The following is an 11,081-nucleotide window of genomic DNA, read 5'->3' as shown; positions in this document are numbered from 1 at the left end:
AGACAGCAGTCAAGCACAATTAGTGCATCACAGTTATAGAGTTCCAACACTGGTAACGTGCAAGAACACTAGCATCAGCAGTGTAAATGGCATAAGCAATTTCTTTGACTTGTTTCATACATTTTTTAGACCAGCATGTGCACCAGCAGAATTAAGTGCAAGTCTATCACTTGAGCGACTGGAGAGGATGGTGCAAGTGTATCTTCAGCTCAATATCAATACTATCGGGCGGAATTTGGACCCTTTTGCATTTCGGTCTTCAAAAATGGCTGAGTGGCCTAACTTTCGTCAAAATGAACAAGTCCAGGATCTCCAAAGACTTTTCTCCCCAATCGTAGACTGGGCGATGGTGTAGTTTTCAGTGGGCTGCATTGATCTTATGTTACTGTAGTATGTGTCCCCTTTGTCGTGGATCCTGTGCCTGTTGTTGCTAACAATTTTTGGAATTGTGGAAGATTCTTAAGTTGTGTCTTCATCTGGTGGCTTGCCTGTAGTGGAAGGAGTGTCAGAGCCTCATTATACAATTTTTATTCTGGGCAAATTGATGACACTTCAGTGGTGTCTGCCACTAATTTTTGGAGATGTTTGGACTCCAAGTTGGGTCTCTTACATGTTTGTTGCCTGAATTTGACAGGACTCTCAGAGCACCAGGCCTACACCTGTCACTCATCCACCTGTTACTGATCAATTGCATTGTAATTATACGATTATTACTCTGGGTAAGTTGGGCGGTTGGAGAATTTTGTTGCAGGGAAAATCAAGGGTAATTCTGGTGCCACCTCTGAGCCCTGTACTGTGTCATGTTAAGGTGGAGGAAGAGGAGGAGAGGCCACTTGATGCAGTTATTGCCATCTACTGGAGCACATGCCCTTTCTGGCCCTCATCTACAAGACGTACCACTGTGTGGCTGCAAAAGAAAGAGAGTTCAGTATACTGTCCAGTAACACAAGTTGTCAGTTGTCTTTGGATAGGACAAGGTTTGTTCAATAGAGCTTTCATCAACATTACCACCTACCCCACATAAACCTCAAACACCAAGCCTGTTCCCCCTTCCACTACAACCTTACTTTTTCCCGCTCATATTGGATGTACCCATCCTCTGTTTCACAACCCTAGGCCCAGACCTGTAAGTCACCTGTCACTAATTTAATAATCATTATTTATTGGCTGATATAGTGTGGCTAGACCACAGAATTAGCACAAAAGATTAATATGTTGAAATGTGGACTGGTGCCTGCATCAGAGTATTATCCCAAATGATTTTGATTAGTAAATGTGACCTCTGGAGTCGTGACTGCAACACAGTATTAGCCCAAATGATTTTGAGTAGAAAATGTGGACTACTGCATGCACCACACTATTAGCACAAACTAGTTTGATGCTGAAAGGCAATTCCACACAGTACAGGATCGTATTTAACTATATGATAAGTTATCTTGCAGGAGCGGGCTCTCTGTGCTGTTGCACTGAGAAAATAGCAGCAAAGCATGTCTGCTTTTTAAATGGAGAGGCATATGTGGCTTCACCAATGACAGAAGCCCTTGTGTCATGACGTTGTTGTTGGTTTCTGCGCCTTGATTGGCTGCCAGAATACGCACATTAAGCCAGAGGCGTATCTAGGCTTTCTGGCACCTGGGGCAAGAATTTGGCTCGGCGCCCCCCCCCCCCAAGTACATATGCGACTTGCACACTTAGCCATGTACCCACGAGCTGCTCCTCCTAATGCTCTCAATGTTCAGTAAAAAACTGAGAGAAGCAGGAAGAGAAGCTCGTTGTCAAGTATGAAAATCGCACATGAGTGAAGTGTCCATGTGATGACTACTGGAACCTACAGAGCTGAATCCTGACATTGCAGCTTCTGAATTCTCACAACGAATGCACTGCACACTTTTAGGATTCTCCCTGGCTGATGTACAGTCATGTCAGCACAGGTATATGATTTATATACTTCTGGCCACATTCCGACTAGACGTGCCCGGCCTCGCTCCGTTCACTTTCATTGAGTGAGGCCACACATGTCTAGTCAGCATGTGACCACATGTATGTAAATCACCGGCACGAGAGAATCCTGACAGCATTCAGTGAGCACTGTGAGAATTCAGACGTCTGCAGTCACATAGAATGTCTGCAGACTCAGCACAAACCTGGACAACCCCTTTAATGTTCCTAACAAATAAAAACATGAGAATTAGTCAGTATCACAAATAACATTTACATCCAGGTACCTTATAGATGACGTCGTCTCTGCAGTCAGTCTCCTTTTCTTCTAGACCCCATGATGAGTTTTCTCATCCACAGCCGTCTCTGTAGACTTCCATCTTCTCCGGTCTTCTGCAGCAAATCTCCACACGACGCCCTTAAAGATAGAAGTGTCATTATAATGCTCATAAATACAAATATCTGCAATATACTGTCGCCTCACACTATTCCCCTCCCTCCTCATACTGTCTCCTCTAACATCCCCCCTGTTCACCATACTGTCTCCTCATATATTTACCCCCTCACTCTCTATACTGTCTGCTCACACATATCACCGACTCCCCATACTGTGTCCACTCACATTAACCCGTTCGCTCCCCATACTGTCTGCACCAATCCCCCATACTGTTTCCTCATACATACTCTTTATTTTGTGTCCTCAAATCTCCCCACACATTAAATCCCCCCATCCCCAATCCCCCACATACATTAAGTACCCCCATCCCCATTCCAAATCCCCCCACACATTAACCCAATCCCCACTCATTAACCCCCATCAGCACTCCAAATACCCCCACACATTAACCCCAACCCAACTCATTAACGCCCCCATACATTAACCCCATCCCCATTCATTAACCCCCGCACACATTAACCCAATCCCCACTCATTAACCCCATCACCACTCCAAATCCCCCCACACATTAAATAACCATCAGCACTCCAAATACCCCCACACATTAACCCCCATCCCCATTCATTAACCCCCACACACATTAACCCCCATCCCCACTCATTAACGCCCCCACACATTAATCCCCATCCCCATTCATTAACCCCCGCACACATTAACCCAATCCCCACTCATTAACCCCCGCACACATTAACCCAATCCCCACTCAATAACCCCCATCACATTAAATAACCCCCATCTCCACTCCAAATCCCCCCACACATTAACCCCATGGCATCCCCACTCATTAACCCCCATCCCCACTCTAAATACCCCCACACATTAACCCCATGGCATCCCCACTCATTAACCCCCATCCCCACTCTAAATCCCCCCACACATTAACCGCCATCCCCTCTACAAATCCCCCCCATCTCCACTCATTAACTCCCCCTCATCTCCCATCTTCGGTGGTTCTTCAGCTCCACAGTGGAGCACACTTACCACCAGCGTTTGCCGGGGAGTGACGTCAGCAGCGTGATCACATGACATGTCACGCTGCTGACGTCGCTCTGGCCCGGCGGTCAGAGCTTCAATTGTACTGGCGTCTGTATAGACGCCAGTACAATTGCTCCCTGGGAGCCGGCACGGCCTCCTTCTCTGCGCCGGCTGTCAGCTTGACAGCTGACACAGAGAACCGCCGACTCTCAGGCCGGGGGGGTGGCAGAACGCAGCCGCCGGGGGGGAGACACTGCGGGCCGCTGCATTAGGCGGCCCGACTGCGCCCCCCTGCTGGCTGCGCCCGGGGCATCTGCCCCGGCTGCCCCCCCTAGATACGCCCCTGCATTAAGCTCATTAAAAAAACATACAGACCGCAGCTAATCTGACCTTTCCCCACTCTTCACCCCTTCCCCTCATCGAACACTAACCCCCCCAACCTAACCAAAGTTGTAATGTCACGACTCGTCTGTCAGGTCATTCAGGTCAATGAGCTCCTGCCCTGTCCCTAATACTAGGGGTGCCCTACCTCGCCCTCTTCCCCTGGGATATTTCTGAAGGTGAAGATACTGGGGCAGCCACCCTTGCCTTATCTCCTGAGTTAGCCCTCCATCTGTTCTTTTCACCCACTCAGGGAAGAGGGGCGATACTGTGCACAATGTGGTACTAGCAGGTACGCAGGATGCAGTGACGAGACGCAAGACGGTCTTGTGTTTTTGGTAACAACTTTTATAGGTAACTATCCACAGGGATAGTCTAAGCAACTGAACAAGATAACAGGAATTGTCCTCGCAGGGACTCAATTCAAGCTAACACGGAAATATAAGAACACGACTAAATCGGACAAAGCCGGTCACTATAGGGCCGCGGTATGGCCAACTATGGGTCCTTATCTGTATAGTGTCACTCAACCGGCTCGACTTCCCTCGGCGTCCCAGACGTTGGTTCTCCGGCGTAGTAGCCGCTGGGCCCAGCCGCTGAAGATCTGTCGCAGTCTTCGAGCGTTCCGACGTTCTGGTTAATCAGGGGCACGACAGGCCCCGGAAGAGTCCTTGGACAGGTTGGCCGCAGCCCCAGGATCGAGGCAAACAGCGGCGATGAGGGGTGGCGGCTGGCAGGCCACCTGCGCAGCTAGCAACTGCAACGGAGGACCTGCGGCGAGCAACGGCACGGCCCTTGCCGCAGACTGGAGCGGGACAGTGGTGGCCGCCGATGGCACTGAACTAGCCGCGGGCACGGGTAGAAGCGGGGCGGCGAGGGACAGGCCGCAGCCATGGGCTGACGTGAGGCGGCAACGGCCGCTGGGACCCGCGGGCAGGCCGCAGCCACAGGCTGGAGCGATGCGGCAGCGGCTGCTGGTGACCGCGGGCAGGCCGCAGCTGTGGGCAGGAGCGAGGTGGTAACGGCCGCGAGTGACCGCGAGCAGGAGCGAGGCGGCAACGGCCGCGAGTGACCACGGGCAGGAGCAAGGCGGCAACGGCCACGAGTGACCGCGGGCAGGCGCCGCAGGCAGGAGCGAGGCGGCAACGGCCGCGAGTGACCGCGGGCAGGCCGCACCTGCGGGCTGGAGGGAGGCGGCAGCGGTTCTCGGACGGTCGTCTCGGCGCCGTCCCACTGATGTCCAGGGGGAGTGTCCCTCCTGTCTCTGGCCTCCTTCCTGGCTCCGATGAGTCGCTCTGGCTCTCAGTCGCTCCCACGGTCTCCTGCTCCTTCTGTTCCGTTCTGCTGACTCACTGTGACTCTCATTCCCTGCCCCTTTTATACCGGCTCCTCCCCCAGCCCATCTGTCAGTCTTACCAGTCCGTCCCTGATCTCTATCCCCCGGAAACAGTACACCAACCCGACAAACAAGGCTACACAAGCAAGGTTAAACTAAAAACACCATGCATGCAAATATTCACTCACATATAACAGAATAATGCACCGGGGAGTGGAGGATGGGGGAAAAAAACAAAGTAGAGGAGGGAAGGGAATTACCACACTTACAAGCAACGCAACAGTCACAGAAAACTCCTCCAAAACTCCTCACGTGAACACCTCTCCTCCTTAGCCATGAAAAAAATGCTACCTCTGACGGGGTGGGAATGGCTAACTGAGCACAGCTGAGAGCTCAGTTTCCAACAAGGTCGATTAACCCCTGTTCTGCCAAAAGAAATAAACACCATTAAAGAGAAGTGCTTTTCAGCGCAGGAGTAGGAGCAATCAGACGCTGCAGTCTTCTGGCTACTTTCTGTTGGGGAAACCACGTGACACCTAACAAAACATTATTGGAAACATGATCATTTACCGAAATGTGCGCAAACTTTGCTCTGGAACACTAATCCGAATGTGCTACGTTTGTGTCGAATTTGAGATTGGCGAACGTTTTCCGACAAGTTTGCACATCTCTACTCCCCGTCTCGTATACTGCATATTGATGCCTTCCTGGACAATCCTTTTTCTTTTTTTTTCATGGTATTTACGAGTCCAAAATGAGTCCTGTGACCTCACTAAAGGCATCGTTTCTGGTCCTGAGATGTAATTTTTTTGGTGTCTTTATCTGCTGTTTTCAGGTCACTTTTTGTAACTGTTTTGCAGCTTTAGAAACCTGAAGGGGTTATTAGAAGTTGAAAAACTGAAAGTATCAACAGTGAGTTGTTTTTCACTTTTTCGGATTGGTTACAAGACATGTGCACCTGAAAAGACGCAGTGTGCACATGTCCTTACACTATAAAAGCATCACTGCTCCTGTGTCTTGTTTCCCATGGTATTTTGTATGATTCTTCATCAGCTGATCTTCCTTCCATTTAGGATCCTGGCAGATACAATCATTTAAAGTAAATTTTCTAGAAGTTATAAACTTTAACGGATGGCTACGGACAAGATGGTGGAGAGGATATTACACCTCACCCTAGAGATCCTCTTCCGGCTTACTGGAGAGGTGAGAGATTCTGATGGCGTCACATTACATCATTCTTATCTATGGGAATAACAGATGGACAGAACTGGAGAGGTGAGGACTCTGGAAATGTCTGTAGTGAGATTTATTAATGTGTCTCTCCATAACCAGGATTACATAGTAGTGAAGACCACCTCTATTGATCGCTGTCAGGACCCTGTGTCTGAGGGATGTGGAAGACCCCTGAGCCCAATCACGGGACTTCCACCTCACCCCCTGATCCATGAGGACATCAATCACCAGGAGATCCTAGAACTCACCTGTAAGATGATTGAGCTGCTGACTGGAGAGGTGACACTGCTGGGAATGCTGGGACATTATACAGTAATGCTATGAAAGGATCGGGGGGATGACGGTATCATTGTATGTGTCAGGTTCCTATAAGGTGTCAGGATGTCGCCATCTATTTCTCCATGGAGGAGTGGGAGTATTTAGAAGGACACAAAGATGTGTACAAGGACGTCATGATGGAGGCTCCCCAGCCCCTCACATCACCAGGTAATAGTCAGGACTAGATACACACGGCCTATAATTATCTGTATGTAAAGAATGAATTCAGTCCCTGTATGTGTTTCCTCCAGATCTATCCAGTAAGAGGACAACACCAGAGAGATGTCCCCATCCTCTTCTTCCACAGGATTGTAAAGAAGAAGATCCCAATGTTCCTCAGGATCATCAGGTAGATGGAGAGAAGGTGTCATGAGATCTCCCCTATGATGTGTGGACGGCTGTGAAGGTCTTGGGCTCAGTCTTGTTTTATCCACCAGTATTATGTGTTTTATACTTGTGTAATGAGAGCGGTGGAGATGGCAGGATTAGAGCTGATCATAGATGGGACTTCTCCATCTGTCTGTGACTTTTACAATATTTGTTTCAGGGTGAAGATCTGACCCATATTAATACTACAGAGACATATGTGAGGGGTGATGAGCGGTGTAAAGAGGAGATTCCTACATATGACTACCCAGGTGAGTAGTGACCACTAAATGCAGAGAAGTCACAGGTTCTACTGTAATTACACACGTGGTCAAAATTGTTGGTACCCCTCATTTAATGGCAGAAAACCCTGCAATGGTCACAGAAATAACTTGAATCTGACAAAAGTAATAATAAATAAAAAATCTATGACAGTGAACAAATGAAACTCAGGCACTGCTTTTATAAAAAAATAAAACTCATGAAATAGGCCTGGACAGAAATGATGGGACCCCTGAAAATAATGTGACAAAAGGGACATGTTACATCGCGGTGTGTCCACTAATTAGCATCACAGGTGTCTACAATCTTGGAATCAGTGAGTGTCCTGTATAGAGGCTACAGATACTCACTGTGCTGTGTGGTGACATGGTGTGTATCACACTCAACATGGACCAGAGGAAGTGAAGGAAAGAGTTGTCTCAGGAGATTAGAAAGAAAATTCTAGACAAACATGGTAAAGGTAAAGGCTATAATTGCATCTCCAAGCAGCTTGATGTTTCTGTGACTTCAGTTGCACATGTTCAGAAATGTAATCTCCATAGGACTATAGCCAACCTCCCTGGACGTGGCCACAGGAGGAAAATTGATGACAAATCAAAGAGACGGATAATACGAAGGGTAACAAAAGAGCCCAGAAACATTTCTAAAGAGATTAAGGCTATGTGCACACTTGCAGATTTTCACGGAATTTTGCAATTACCTGCCGTGGGAAATCCACATGCGGAATTACTGCGAAAAACTAGCGTCTTGTAAGCGTAATTAGCTTGCAGAATGCTAGCGTTTTCCAAGCGATCTGTAGCATCGCTTGGAAAACTGATTGACAGGTTGGTCACACTCATCAAACATAGTGTTTGACAAGTGTGAGCAACTTTTTACTACTGAGGCTGCCTATGCAGCGTCAGTAGTAAAAGATATAATGTTCAAAATAATAATAAAAAAAAATCGTGATATTCTCACCTTCCGGCATCCCTGCAGCATTCCCGATGCTCGTGATGCTCCTGGCGAGTCCCGTTCCCGGCGATGCCTTGCGACAATGACCCCAGATGACGTAGCATCACGCGAGACCGCTACGTCATCACAGGTCATTGTCACAAGGCATCACTGGGACCAGAAGATGCTGGGAGCGTCGCTGACAGGCGGGAATGCTGCGGGGGACGCCGGAAGGTGAGAATGACGATTTTTTATTTTAATTCTTTTTTTTTTTTTTTTTAACAGGGCTATGGTACCCAGGGCCTGGAGGAGAGTCTCCTCTCCTCCAGACCCTGGGTACCATCCGCACATTTTCCGCTTACTTTACGCATGGTGGGCTTAGCCACATGCGGAAAGTAAGCAGAACAATGCATTCCTATGTGTGCGGAATCCCCGTGATTCTGCAAAAAGAATGAGCATGCTGCGTATTTTTCCGAAATGCGATTCCGCCGCGGAATAATACGCACTATTAGCACAGCATGTGTGGAATGCCATTGAATACAATGGGGTTTTTTAGCGTTTACGCAGCGAAAAAACGCTAAAAATCCACAACGTGCGAACACGGCCTAAAAGTGAACTTCAAGCTCAAGGAACATCCATGTCAGATCGCACCATCCGTCATTATATGAGCTAAAGTGGACTTCATGGAAGACGACCAAGGAGGACATCATTGTTGATAAAAAAAAAATCATAAATGCCAGACAGGACTTTGCCAAACTACATGTTGACAAGCCACAAAGCTTCTGGGAGAATGTCCTATGGACAGATGAGTAAAAATGGAACTTTTTGGCAAGGCACATCAGCTCTATGTTCACAGACAGAAAAATGAAGCATAGCAAGAAAAGAACACTGTCCCTACTGTGAAACATGGTGGAGGCTCTGTTATGTTCTGGGGCTGCTTTGCTGCATCTGACACAGGGTGTCTTGAATCTGTGCAGGGTACAATGAAATTGCAAGCCTATCAAAGGATTCTAGAAAGAAATGTGCTGCCCAGGGTCAGAAAGCTTGGTCTCAGTTGCAGGTCATGGGTCTTGCAACAGGATAATGACCCAAAACACACAGCTAAAAACACCCAAGAATGGCTAAGAGGAAAACATTGGACTATTCTGAAGTGGCCTCCTATGAGCTCTGACCTAAATCCTATTGAGCATCTTTGGAAAGAGCTGAAACATGTCATCTGGAAAAGGCAACCTTCAAACACGAAACAACTGGAGCAGTTTGCTCTTGAGGAGTGGGCAAAAATGCCTGACGAGAGGAGCAGATGTCTCATTGACAGTTATAGGAATCGTTTAATTGCAGTGATTGCCTCAAAAGGTTGTGCTACAAAATATGAAGTTAAGGGTACCATCATTTATATCCAGGCCTATTTCATTAGTTTTAGTTTATTAAATTCTGTGGACACATCGTTGAAAAGCAATGTCTGACTTTCATTTGTTCGTTTTCATAGATTTTTTATTTATTTCTTTTGTCAGATTCAAGTTATTTCTGTGACCATTGTGTTTTTTTTGTCATTAAATAAGAGGTACCAACAATTTTGACCACGTCTGTATATGTTGAGTTTCTAGCGGCCGTACCGGTCCTGGAAGGACAGTCAAGTGAGAAGCCAAACCGTTTTGAGGTCAACAAAAAAATATGTAGGCAGATCAGGAAAGGATTTAGAAGTCGGGTCCGGTAATAATCTACTCAAAACCGGGTAACAACTTGGCTCTGGTAATAACAGATTGGCTAATTTGACTCTTACACAATGAACTAAGTGACCCTGTGAATTTAGTGCAGCATCTCCACCAGCGCAGCCATGGACTGTATTGGGAAGGCTGGTTAGAAAAGTGACAGTGCAGGAGCATGCCAGTACAAGACCATTACAGAGTAGTCATGGTGAGACGTGACATGGCAGCATATGAAGTTCTTCTATGTACAAAGGTGTTTCTCTATACCTTCTGTACACAACTGATTATTGATACCCTACTTTACGTGATGTGTTTGTTGGATGAGATCACTTGGGAAGAATAAACATCTTGATGCAGAAATGAGCAAACTTTTTTGAAATGACCATACTGCTAAGAATAAAGATCATTTTCTCCCCTCTGCATTCGGCTGCGTGCGGGCACCAGGCAGCATAATAACACTGTTAGGCCTCTTTCACACATCAGGTTTTCGCCGTCAGGTGCGATCCGGCGCTTTTGACAAAAACCGGATCCGGCGAAATGCAATGCCGGATCCGGTTCCCCCCCATTGACTTGCATTTGCGCCGGATGGCCATGCGTTTCATCCGGTTTTCGCCTGATCCGACAATGTGTCGCAATCCGGCGTCTGGAAAAAATGGCTACTGTAACGTTTTTTGTCTCCGACGAAAAACCCGAACACGCCGGATCCGGCGCGTCCGGCTTTTTCACACAATGAAAGCCTATGAGCGCCGCAATCCGCCAGATCCGTTTTTTTTGGTCTGAGCATGCCCAGTAGCTCTGCCCACAAGACACATATATAAAAGCAAGACAGTGGGACCCTCAGCCACACCCAACATGCCACCCAAGACAGCAACCAGGCGCAGGAGAAGGCAGGAGACCACTGCAGCACCATCAGCACCACCACCACCCCAAATGGAGCAGCATGCTGAACAACAGGAGGGGAGTCCAGCAGCAGATGAGAGATGGTAATTATCAAATCCCCCATTCCTCCAAACTAGGGCCATGGAATATCAAGATATTCATTGCCCCATTGTTGCTCTTTATTCAACAGCCGCCCAAGAGATGCAGCAGCAGCAACAGTGGCAGCACTGGCAGCACTGGCAGCAGCAGTAACACCACCCACAGGCATGGAGTCTGGCCA

General features: G+C 47.7%; 1 pseudogene; it reads left to right on the top strand.

The window, feature by feature from the left end:
• Positions 1 to 6,038: 6,038 nt before the first annotated feature.
• Positions 6,039 to 11,081, top strand: part of LOC141094295 (uncharacterized) — a 31,815-nt pseudogene continuing 26,772 nt past the window's right edge.

This window comes from Dendrobates tinctorius, unplaced genomic scaffold (assembly GCF_039654945.1).
Source record: "Dendrobates tinctorius isolate UK_male_01 unplaced genomic scaffold, ASM3965494v1 ptg000063l, whole genome shotgun sequence".
Classification (NCBI taxonomy): Eukaryota; Metazoa; Chordata; class Amphibia; order Anura; family Dendrobatidae; genus Dendrobates; species Dendrobates tinctorius.
The sequence above is the reverse complement of the archived record's forward strand: the minus strand, read 5'-3'. Positions and strand labels throughout refer to the sequence as shown.